The following is a 12,153-nucleotide window of genomic DNA, read 5'->3' as shown; positions in this document are numbered from 1 at the left end:
AATAAAGAAAACTATGATGATCAGGGGGCAAATGGGGAGTAATTGAAAAGCCTTCTGCAGGATCTTAGGTGAAGGGATAATGTAAGCAGACAGGGAAATCCTACAAGGGTCAGAAGTTTCCTCCAGCTCATTACTTTTAAGACAACAGAATCCAGAGCACCACCACTAAATAAACATATATTTTCCATACTGACAATTTATCAGGAATATGGATTAATTTTGCCCTAATGTCTCCAAAAAGAAATGTAGTCTGACCAAACCTTATTTTACCTCATGCATACAGATTTCTGAGCTACACATAAATAATATTAATAATGTATATGTGTATTATAAAATTAAGTTTTTCCAATATCAATCAAATACACATAAAATTTACACATACTTACATAGCTACAGAATATATTTGTACACAATAATAACATATACATATATATTTTAAATACATATGATATCTGTATAAACACAGTCAAAAATACATATACAGAAATTCTCTCAATATATACATACATACATATATATGTGTGTATATATATATATCAATTACCTTATGATTCATTTGAGTACTGAAAAAAATCCTGATTTTCTATCTACATTTCACAATTCCTTGACTGATTGTTTTCATATTAGAAAGGAAGTAAGATTATGGATAATTTTACTACTTATTCCCAAAGAGTAAACTAGATAGACCGTGTTTTTATAAAGGTAAGTAGTTGATTTTATTATATTTATTTTTTGAGATCCACTATGAAATAATTTAAAACTGTTGTCCCTCTGCAAAGTCATTTATCTGCAAGGAAAGGGCTGACTTTCCAATGATGATTTGTTGTGCTTCTGCTCCTGGTTGGAGCTAAGTCCAGTTGACAGTAAAGCACAGGACAAACGGAAGTAATGTTCCAATAATTCAAAATATTTCATTGAAAAATGTCTTGTTTCTATTTCCTGAAAAAAATGTAGCATTGTTCTTCATGGACAGATGACAGTGGCTGAAGGAATTTAACACTTATTAGTAAAAGTTAGATTTCTATAGAAAGAGCTGTAAGATACATCTCTTAAGCCACTGTGCCCATAGTCTAGATAAAAGCAGGTCAGGTTTTTTCTTTCCATTTTCAAATACGTTTTTTATGCTAACATTAACTATGAATATATTTGAGAGCTGTTATTTATTTATTTATTTATTTTTATTAATAGAAGAGTTAGAAAAGTATGGGGAAGTTATTCCCTAGGGAGGTAGAAAAAACATGATATAGAACATTGCTTATATGAACTGGAGTGTCAAAAGACAGCCTACAGCTCTCAGGCAAATCATTCTTTCGACTTCAAGTTCCACGTTTTTCTAATGTTTTTCCCCCACTGGGGACAGTGGAAACAGACAGCATTAGGAAGGTAAAACCAGACACTCTTGAGTTCCTTAAGCTGCTTTTAACCCTATGGCATTAATTTGAGAGTTCATATAAAATTTCTGTGTAGGCCTCTTGTATTGGAAAATAATTGGCAATGCTAAACTAAAGTTTTCATTGTCTATCCTACAAGATAACTATGATGGAACCCAGGAAAGTATTTTTTTCTCCAAAGGTAGCAATAAACTTGGCATATGTGTGTATTGTATAAAATTCTACTTCATTCGTTTTAAGATTTTCATAACCTCTTATATATAGGTAGACCAATATTAACAATGCAGGGCATCAAACAACCTGCTTGAAAATATACTAGAAAAACTGAAAAGGATGTTGGACATGAAAAAGGAAGATTTAGAGAATCAATCAACAGGAAACTCTCCCACATACTCTCCCTGAAGGGAAAGCAACAGACAACCCTGCTGTCTCTATTATCTCATTCGAAGCCTCTGTCTGTAGGTCAAACGTTCTTTACTTTTTCATTCACTTAATTTTTCTTTTTTTTACCTGCAGCTGATTCTGGCCAGGTTGCCATCTGTCTATTTAAGCACTTTCAGATCTCTGTCAGAAAAGAAAAAGCAGTTGACTGTATTGAACTTGAAACTATTAAGATATAATTCATGTGAAACAGGCTAAAAAAAGTCCAGGGTGAAGGATAAGCTTCTGGGAACAGGAAAATTACAAACATTCAGGGTTCAGATGTCTACATATCCCAAAGTACATTTACACTTGCCGACAATAGAAGGAGGACTCTTACATCACAGAAAATCATACGAAATGGTTTCTTATTCTGTTTCTTGTCATTTACAGGACCAGAAAGTTATATTAAAATAATGATTTAGCTCTGGATATTTGTACACTGTGAATTTTCTGTTACTGCAGGAAACATTAACCATTTCATATAAATTGTTTTGCTTCTCTATAATTCAATAACATTTTTGAATGTTTTCACTTCCTGATTCCAAAAAAAGAAAAAAAGAAAAAAAAAGTTACGGCTCCTTGTTGGTGACAGTGGATTTGTTTTACTTTTGTAGTAGTAGTAGTAGTAGTAGTAACTAGTGGTGGTGGTCTCTTGTTTTTTGCTCTTTTGAGATATGTTTTGTCTGTGTATCCCAAACTATCATGGAACTCACTTTGTAGGTCAGGCTGACCTCAAACCCAGAGATCTGCCAGCCTTTGCCTGCTGAGTGTTAGGAAAAAAGGCTATCATGCCTCCATCACTTTGGCTACAGGGGTGGTGGTTCTTAAATCTAATTAGTATATTCTCCATGATTCTTCTCTCTGGAAATAGTCATACGTACAATTGGCATTTAAGTATATTATTTATTTTCCTGTGTATATATGACTGCATTGTTTTATATGAGAGTACATATATGTATATGTAAATATGAATATGTATGAGAATGATTGTTGAAGTCAGGGTTTAATATATATCAATTGGTGATTTTGCATTTTAATTTTGGCAGTCTAGTTAGCTTGTTTTTCTCATACAGCCCCCATCTCCACCCCTACTAGGATTTTTGGTAGACCTCCAAGCCTGGGAGTCATTGGTGTCAGTTCTGAAAATAAAATTTTCTATTTTAATTCTAATACACAGGTGGCAGATATTCTTGCTTTGCAAATTAACTAATTTAGTTCAATTTAGAGATATATTTTTGGAATTATCTCCAGAGATTTTGTAGATTGAGTCATGTGGAATGGAAATATCTATACTAAACGTCTGCCCAAAGTAAAAAGACTTTGCTTGTTGCTTCTCTGATTCTGTGTTGCTTTCACACCATGACAGCAACTAACCACTTTCTTCCACTGTAACTCTCCTATCATTCCTTGGTGTCATCAGAATCCAGCTTCTTCAGTTTTCTAAGTTAGACTAAAGACAAGGGATGTCTTCAGAGAACCTGCCATTGCCTTCAGAGCCAATGAGAAAGCTGAGATACACATCCTTGTTGACTGAGCAGTGTAGGGTTCTCAAACACTCCAGTGTGAAGGCAGCTATTTCTGGTTATCCCATACTTTATCCTGTCCACCAATTTTAAAAGTTGCCTTTTAATATTCAGTCATTGAGTTATTTCAACTAACCTAGAGAGCAGTGTACATGTACAGAGCTCTTTACGTGGCTCATTTCCCAACACTTGTAGTTTGTAAAGATGTTTTGGTTTGAAACAATCTTCTGTAAATTATAGACATTCGTTCTATGCTATAATTTAATCCTTAGCCCTTATCACTATATGTATTGCATTATTTGAAAGTCTGAGATATCGTCAGGTTCAGCTTTACCTTTATAAATCAGAGAACTCATGAGTGCATTCTATCTTCCTTTGAGAGTGATTAAGAAAGTGTAAACAATGAATTCTAACTAATTCTATATGACCTATATTTATCTTTTTAAGAATCCATTTATAGATATGATCAAAGCACTTAAATTATCATCTACATATGCAAAATACAGTGCTTCCATTGAAACAATTTACATATGCCTGATAAAATGTTTCCATTACAACAATTTACATAAGCAAGATACAATGTTTCCATTACAATCTTTTCTTCTTACTGGCTTGTCTCATCACTGAAAATAAAGATAGAAGGCTGCCAACTTCCTTCCTCTGGTAGAAAAACTGCAAAAATAATACTAATCAGGATATAATGACAATACAGAAAAAAAGCCGGAATTTTATTCCTTTCAGTACAATTTATGGAGAAGGAGAATAAATGATTTCTGCCATTTGTCTAGTAAAACATACAGAACTAATTAATAAAGGAAAAAAATTCCTTAGAACACACACCGCAGATAAACCATTTACTAACTTACTTTTAAATTTGCCAAAGCACAGGTGTTCTTATTGCAAAGCACTACACATACAAATAAGCGAAAAATACAATACTGCCTTTCAGTAATACATATTTCTGGGCTGGGAATAGCAGACATTTTTTGTGAAGCAGATTCTCTTCATACTTTAATGATTATTCAGTAACTCTATTTTAATGTAGATATATACTTATCTGAAAACAGTAAATGAAAAATTAGACCACATTATTATAAATGATTAGCTTTCAAAAACACATATTTTCTCAGTTGAATCATGTTATTAAATAAAAAGTAATCATAAAATTCAACCCTTTATTTAGGATATACTAAGAGGTTAATGATTATGTAAACAGGGCTAGCAGGTTTGTATAAAGCTGTGGACTTTGTACGTTGAGTACATCTCAGTCAGTGGCCCCACATCAGTGAATATGTGGAAAGAGAAAATTTCACTATAAAAATTATATAGAGGACATTATGTTTGTAGTCATTGCAGCGTGGGATTGATCTGGAAGGAGCTAAAGGAAGGATCCATATCTTTGATAACATCAAAATGCAATATACCAATTCCACAATTCTCAACAAGAAAATATCATAAAATAAATTTGCATTACAATTAAATGTTACAATTCTTAGAATTCAAATATAAATAAAAAAATTAAAAGACTCACAAATTAGTCATTCAGGAAAGTAACAGGAAAATATTTTTTCTTTTTTTTTAATTTTTTTTATTTATTGAATATCATCTTCATTTACATTGCCAATGGTAAACCCTTTCCAGATTTCCCCCTCCCTAAAGACCCCCAACCCCTCCTCCTACCCCCTGCCTCCACATATATGCCCCCCACCCGACACACTCCCACCTACCCCCACTCGATTTCCCTTTGTTGGAGCATCTATTGAGCCTTCACCTGACCAAGGACCACTTCTCTCACTGATGCCCAACAAGGCCTTCCTCTGCCACATTTTTGGCTGGAACCATGTGTGCCCCTTGGTTGATAGTTTAGTCCCTGGGAGTCCTGGGGTGTCTGAAATCATTGTTCTTCCCATGGGGCTGTAGAACCCCTTCAGCTCCTCTGGACCATCCTCCAGCTCCTCCATTGGGGACCCCACACCCAGACTAATGGTTGCCTGCTAGCATCTACCTCTTTATATGTAAGGCTCTGGCAGGGCCCCTCCGGAGACAACCATGGCATGCTCCTTTTGGTATATACTTCTAGCCGTCCATAGTAGTGTGTGTGGGGGTGGGGGGTGTTGGCGACTCTTTATAGGATGAAGCCCCAGGTAGGGCAGTCTCTGGGTTGCCTTTACTTCTGCTCCACACCTTGTCTCCTTTATTGCTCCTGTGAGTATTTTGTTCCTGTTCTCAGAGGAACCAAAGCACCCTCACTTAAGTCCTCCTTCTTTTTTTTTATTTATTTTCTTTCTTTTTTCTTTTTTTTTTTAATTTTTTTTTATTTTATTATTGCTCCTGTGAGTATTTTGTTCCTGTTCTCAGAGGAACAAAAGTACCCTCACTTAAGTCCTCCTTCTTTTTTTTTTTTTAATTTATTTTTTTTCTTTCTTTTTTATTTTTTTTTATTTTTTTTAATTTTTTTATTTTATTTTTTGTCTTTTTTTATTCGATATAATTTATTTACATTTCAAATGATTTCCCCTTTTCTAGCCCCCCACTCCCCGAAAGTCCCGAAAGCCCCCTTCTCTTCCCCTGTCCTCCCACCCACCCCTTCCCACTTCTCCGTTCTGGTTTTGCCGAATACTGCTTCACTGAGTCTTTCCAGAACCAGGGGCCAGTCCTCCTTTCTTCTTGTACCTCATTTGATGTGTGGATTATGTTTTGGGTATTCCAGTTTTCTAGATTAATATCCACTTATTAGTGAGTGCATACCATGATTCACCTTTTGAGTCTGGGTTACCTCACTTAGTATGATGTTCTCTAGCTCCATCCATTTGCCTAAGAATTTCATGAATTCATTGTTTCTAATGGCTGAATAGTACTCCATTGTGTAGATATACCACATTTTTTGCATCCACTCTTCTGTTGAGGGATACCTGGGTTCTTTCCAGCATCTGGCAATTATAAATAGGGCTGCTATGAACATAGTAGAGCATGTATCCTTATTACATGGTGGGGAGTCCTCTGGGTATATGCCCAGGAGTGGTATAGCAGGATCTTCTGGAAGTGAGGTGCCCAGTTTTCGGAGGAACCGCAGGACTGCTTTCCAGAGTGGTTGTACCAATTTGCAACCCCACCAGCAGTGGAGGAGTGTTCCTCTTTCTCCACACCCTCTCCAACACCTGCTGTCTCCTGAATTTTTAATCTTAGCCATTCTGACTGGTGTAGGATGAAATCTCAGGGTTGTTTTGATTTGCATTTCCCTAATGACTAATGAAGTTGAGTATTTTTTAAGATGCTTCTCCGCCATCCGAAGTTCTTCAGGTGAGAATTCTTTGTTTAACTCTGTACCCCATTTTTAATAGGGTTGTTCGGTTTTCTGGAGTCTAACTTCTTGAGTTCTTTATATATATTGGATATTAGCGCTCTATCTGATGTAGGATTGATGAAGATCTTTTCCCAATTTGTTGGTTGCCGATTTGTCCTCTTGATGGTGTCCTTTGCCTTACAGAAACTTTGTAATTTTATGAGGCACCCTGTCTCCAGGCAGTGCAGGAGGTAAGCTGTGCACCAGAGGCCAACTGGGAAGGGGCAGCTTGCACTGGTGAGTCCAGCACTGACAAGACAAACTAAAACCAGTGAGAACTAGATGGCAAAAGGCAAATGCAGGAACGTCACTAACAGAAATCAAGACAATATGGCAACATCTGAACCCAATTCTCCTCTGCCAACATGTCCTGGATAACCCATCACACCAGTAAAACAAGATTTGGATTTAAAATCACTGGTCATAATGCTGGTACAGGAACACATGAAGGACATACTTAAAGAAATTCAGGAGAAATTGGATCAAAAGTTAGAAGCTCTTGCAAGCGAAACACAAAAATCATTGAAAGAAATCCAGGAGAATACAAAAGCCAACAATGAGGAAACGCAAAAAACACTTAAAGAAATACAGGAGAACTTTGGTCAACAGGCTGAGGTCATGAAAGAGGAAACACAAAAATCTCTTTAAGAATTACAGGAAAGCACAAACAAGCAAGTGAAGGAGCTAAGCAAAACCATCCAAGATCTAAAATCAGAAGTAGAAACAACTAAGAAAACTCAAAGGAAGACAACTTTGGAGATAGAAAGTCTTGGGAAGAAATCAGGGGACATAGATGCAAATACCAACAACAGAATACAAGAGACAGAAGAATCTCAGATGCTGAAGATTCCATAGAAACCATGGACTCAACAGTTAAAGAAAATGCAAAATGCAAAAAGCTTGGAACCCAAAATATCCAGGAAATCGAGGACACAATGAGAAGATCAAACCTAAGGATTATAGGCATAGATGAGAGTGAAGATTTACAACTTAAAGGCCCGGCAAATATCTTCATTAAAATTATGGAAGAAAACTTCCCTAACCTAAAGAGAGAGATGCCCATGAATATACAAGAAGCCTACAGAACTCCAAACAGACTGGACCAGAACAGAAATATATCCCATCACATAATAATCAATGCACCAAATGTTCTAAACAAAGAAAGAATATTAAAGGCAGTAAGAGAAAAAGGCCAAGTAACATATAAAGGAAGACCTATCAGAATCACAGCAGACTTTTCACCTGAGACTATGAAGGCTAGAAGGTCCTGGGCAGATCTCATGCAGACTCTAAGAGAACACAAATGCCAACCAAAACTACTATATCCAGCAAAACTCTCAATCACTGTAGATGGAGAAACTAAGATATTTCATGACAAAACCAAGTTTACCCAATATCTATCCACAAACCCAGCCCTACAAAGGATAATAGGAGGAAAACACCAATACAAGGAGGGAAACTTCACCCTGGAAAAAGCAAGATAGTAACCTTTCATCAAACCCAAAAGAAGTTAAGCAATCAAATTTAAAAAATAATTTCAAAAATGATAGGAAGTAACAATCACTATTCCTTAATATCTCTTAACATCAATGGACTTAATGCCCCAATAAAAAGACACAGACTAACTGACTGGATACGCAAACAGGACCCTACAATTTGCTCCTTACAGGAAACACACCTCAGGGTCAAAGACAAACACTACCTTAGAGTAAAAGGCTGGAAGACGATTTTACAAGCAAATGGTCTCAGCAAACAAGCTGGAGTAGCCATTTTAATATCAGATAAAATTGACTTTCAACCCAAAGTCATCAAAAGAGACTCTGAGGGACACCTCTTGCTGGTCAAAGGAAAAATACAAAAGAAGAACTCTCAATCCTGAACATCTATGCTCAAAATGCAAGGGCACCCTCTTTCGTAAAAGACACTTTATTAAAACTCAAAGCACACATTGCAATTAATGCAGTAATTATGGGTGACTTCAACACTGCACTTTCCTCAATGGAGCGATCAGGAAAACAGAAACTAAACAGGGACACAATGAAACTAATTGAAGCTTTGGACCAATTAGATTTAACTGATATATATAGAACATTCTATCCTAAAACAAAAGAATATACCTTTTTTTCAGCACCTCATGGTACTTTCTCCAAAATCGACCATATAATTGGTCACAAGACAGACCTCAACAAATATAAGAAGATCGAACTAATCCCATGCCTCCTATCAGATCGCTTTGGAGTAAAAGTGGTCTTCAATACCAACAAAAACAACAGAAAACCCACATACACGTGGAAACTGAACAATATTCTACTCAATGATACCTTGGTCAAGGAAGAAATAAAGAAAGAAAGTAAAGACTTTTTAGAACACAATGAAAATGAAAACACAGCATACCCAAATCTATGGGACACAATGAAAGCAGCGCTAAGAGGAAAACTCATAGCCCTGAGTGCCTCAAAAAGAAAATGGAGAGAGCATACATTACCAGCTTAATGACACACCTGAAAGCCCTGGAACAAAAAGAAGCTATTTCACCCAGGAGGAGTAGAAGGCAGGAAATCATCAAACTCACGGCGGAAATCAATCAAGTAGAAACAAAGAGAACCATACAAAAAATCAACAAAACCCGGAGCTGGTTCTTTGAGAAAATCAACAAGATAGATAAACCCTTAGCCAGACTGACCAAAGGGCAGAGAGAAAGTATCCAAATTAACAAACTTAGAAATGAAAAGTGAGATATAACAATGGAAACTGAGGAAATCCAAAAAATCATCAGATCCTACTACAAGAGACTGTACTCAACACAACTGGAGAATCTGGAGGAAATAGACAATTTCCTTGACAGATACCAAATACCAAAATTGAATCAGGACCAACTAGACCATCTAAACAGTCCCATAATGCCTAAAGAAATAGAAGGAGTCATAGAAAGTCTTCCAACCAAAAAAAGCACAGGACCAGATGGTTTCAGTGCAGAATTCTATCAGACCTTCAAAGAAGAGTTAACACCAATACTCTTCAAACTATTCCACAAAATAGAAACAGAACTAACACTACCCAATTCCTTCTACGAAGCCACCATTACGCTGATACCAAAGCCACACAAAGATCCAACAAAGAAAGAGAACTTCAGACCAATTTCCTTTATGAACATCGATGCAAAAATACTCAATAAAATTCTTGCCAACCGAATCCAAGAACAAATCAAAACGAACATCCAACATGATCAAGTAGGCTTTATCCCAGGAATGCAGGGTTGGTTCAATGTACGGAAATCCATCAATGCAATCCACTACATAAACAAACTCAAAGAACAAAACCACATGGTCATTTCATTGGATGCTGAAAAAGCATTTGACAAAATTCACCATCCTTTCATGCTTAAAGTCTTGGAGAGAACAGGAATTCAAGGCCCATACCTAAACATAGTAAACGCAATATACAGCAAACCAGTAGCCAGCATCAAACTAAATGGAGAGAAACTTGAAGCAATCCCACTGAAATCAGGGACCAGACAAGGCTGCCCCCTTTCTCCTTATCTTTTCAAAACTGTACTTGAGGTACTAGCTCAGGTAATTCGACAACATAAGGAGGTCAAAAGAATACAAATTGGAAAGGAAGAAGTCAAACTATCATTATTTGCAGACGACATGATAGTCTACCTAAGTAACCCGAAAATATTTTTTCTAATATTTTCATGTAGTCAAAAATTCTTTGAAAATGCCTCTTTTGTTTGAGTACTTATTATAGTTGGAGGATATGTGAGAGAAGTCAAATTATGTAAACCTATGGCTATTAATTTTTAATACAATGCCTTCCACTTTGCTGAGAAGTGTGGAAATGACAGTGTTAGTAAATTCAGTTGAATGGCAAGGAACAATGGGTTTGCACATGTATTGGTCTTTAGCTTTCTGCAATGAGACATTCATGAGAGTGTTGTGGACACAATATAAGCCATTATTTAATTTTTCTATATTTATTTTTCTATTCTACAGTAATTCTGGAAGCAATGAGTGTATTGGTTATAGTATTTTGAAAACACAGATTTTTGAAATGCAAATAATTCTGAAAGCAAAACTTACTAATGTTTTATCTGGTTTTGTTAAAATTCTACTTTCCATATAAGTAAGAAATATTCAGACATAACATAGAATTGGAACGCATATTTTGTCATCTATTTAAATATTGTAACTAAATTAATTTAATGTTATACTACAAAATTTGATTTTAAGTTATTTGAAAGACTGCAGTCTTTTTCTTCTCTTCTTGAACAACATGTATTAGCTATTTTCTCACGAAAATATTTCTGAGAGGTTCATTTTAATTTAAAGACCATACTTGTTCTACATTTGATATTCTAGTCTCTTCTTGCTTTAATTTTAATATTTAAAATAATTATTTATTTTGTAACTTAAAAGCTTATGCTCAACAATCAGGTACTCTGTTTAGTCTTAAATAAGTGACTTTGGATAGCTTAAGCTAAGCTTTACACTGGTATGAAAAATCCAATATTTTTACAACTGCAAGGGGAAAAATTAAGGAATAAGAACAGTGAAAACAGTGCTCTGTTACAATGTAATGTTTGGGAGATGGAATGCTTAGTGATAAATTTATTAGGGGGTCTTGTTAATATTAATTTCAGTAATATATCAAAGTTTCGACACTTTTAAAATATTAATTAATAAAGCGTTCTGCAAAAAGTCTTAAAAACTTAATCTATAAAAAAGTCAATGGAAATAATTGGTGTCTTTCATAGTACTATGAGATGTATACTCTCCTATGGAAGAGGTCTGAAAACAATTGTACAGTTGCAGAAATCTTTATTATGTTTTCCAATGATTTAGAATAAGGCTTCACATGTCAAAGCTAACCTGTGGGTAATGAATGAGCATGGCAGTTTCCATGTTTGTTCACCGCAAAATATGAAAGAATGAGTAGACCCATTGTAGGCAGGAGTTTTTCAATAAAGTTGTTTTGGGTTTGAAATGCTAGTGCTATGTGACTGTTTTATTCAATAAAGAATTTGCACCTGACTACTGTTTTAACTCACTTTGCAAAAATAGAATAGAAATAGATCACCGATAGTGTATGCTCTAAGATCAAGAATTGACAAATGGGACCTCATAAAATTCCAAATTTCTGTAAGGCAAAGGACACCACCAAATGGACAAATTAGCAACCAACAAATTGGGAAAAGATCTTCACCAACCCTACATCAGATAGAGGGCTAATATCCAATATGTACAAAGAACTCAAGAAGTTAGACCCCAGAAAACCAAATAACCCTATTAAAAATGGGATACAGAGTTAAACAAAGAATTTTCACCTGAAGTACTTTGAATGGTGGAGAAGCATCTTTAAAAATGCTCAACTTTATTAATCATTAGGGAAATGCAAATCAAAACAACCCTGATATTTCACCTTACACCAGTCCAAATGGCCAAGATTAAAAATTTAGGAGACAGCAGGTGTT

Source organism: Apodemus sylvaticus, chromosome 14 (assembly GCF_947179515.1).
Source record: "Apodemus sylvaticus chromosome 14, mApoSyl1.1, whole genome shotgun sequence".
NCBI classification, from domain to species: domain Eukaryota; kingdom Metazoa; phylum Chordata; class Mammalia; order Rodentia; family Muridae; genus Apodemus; species Apodemus sylvaticus.
Note: the sequence above shows the minus strand (reverse complement) of the source record.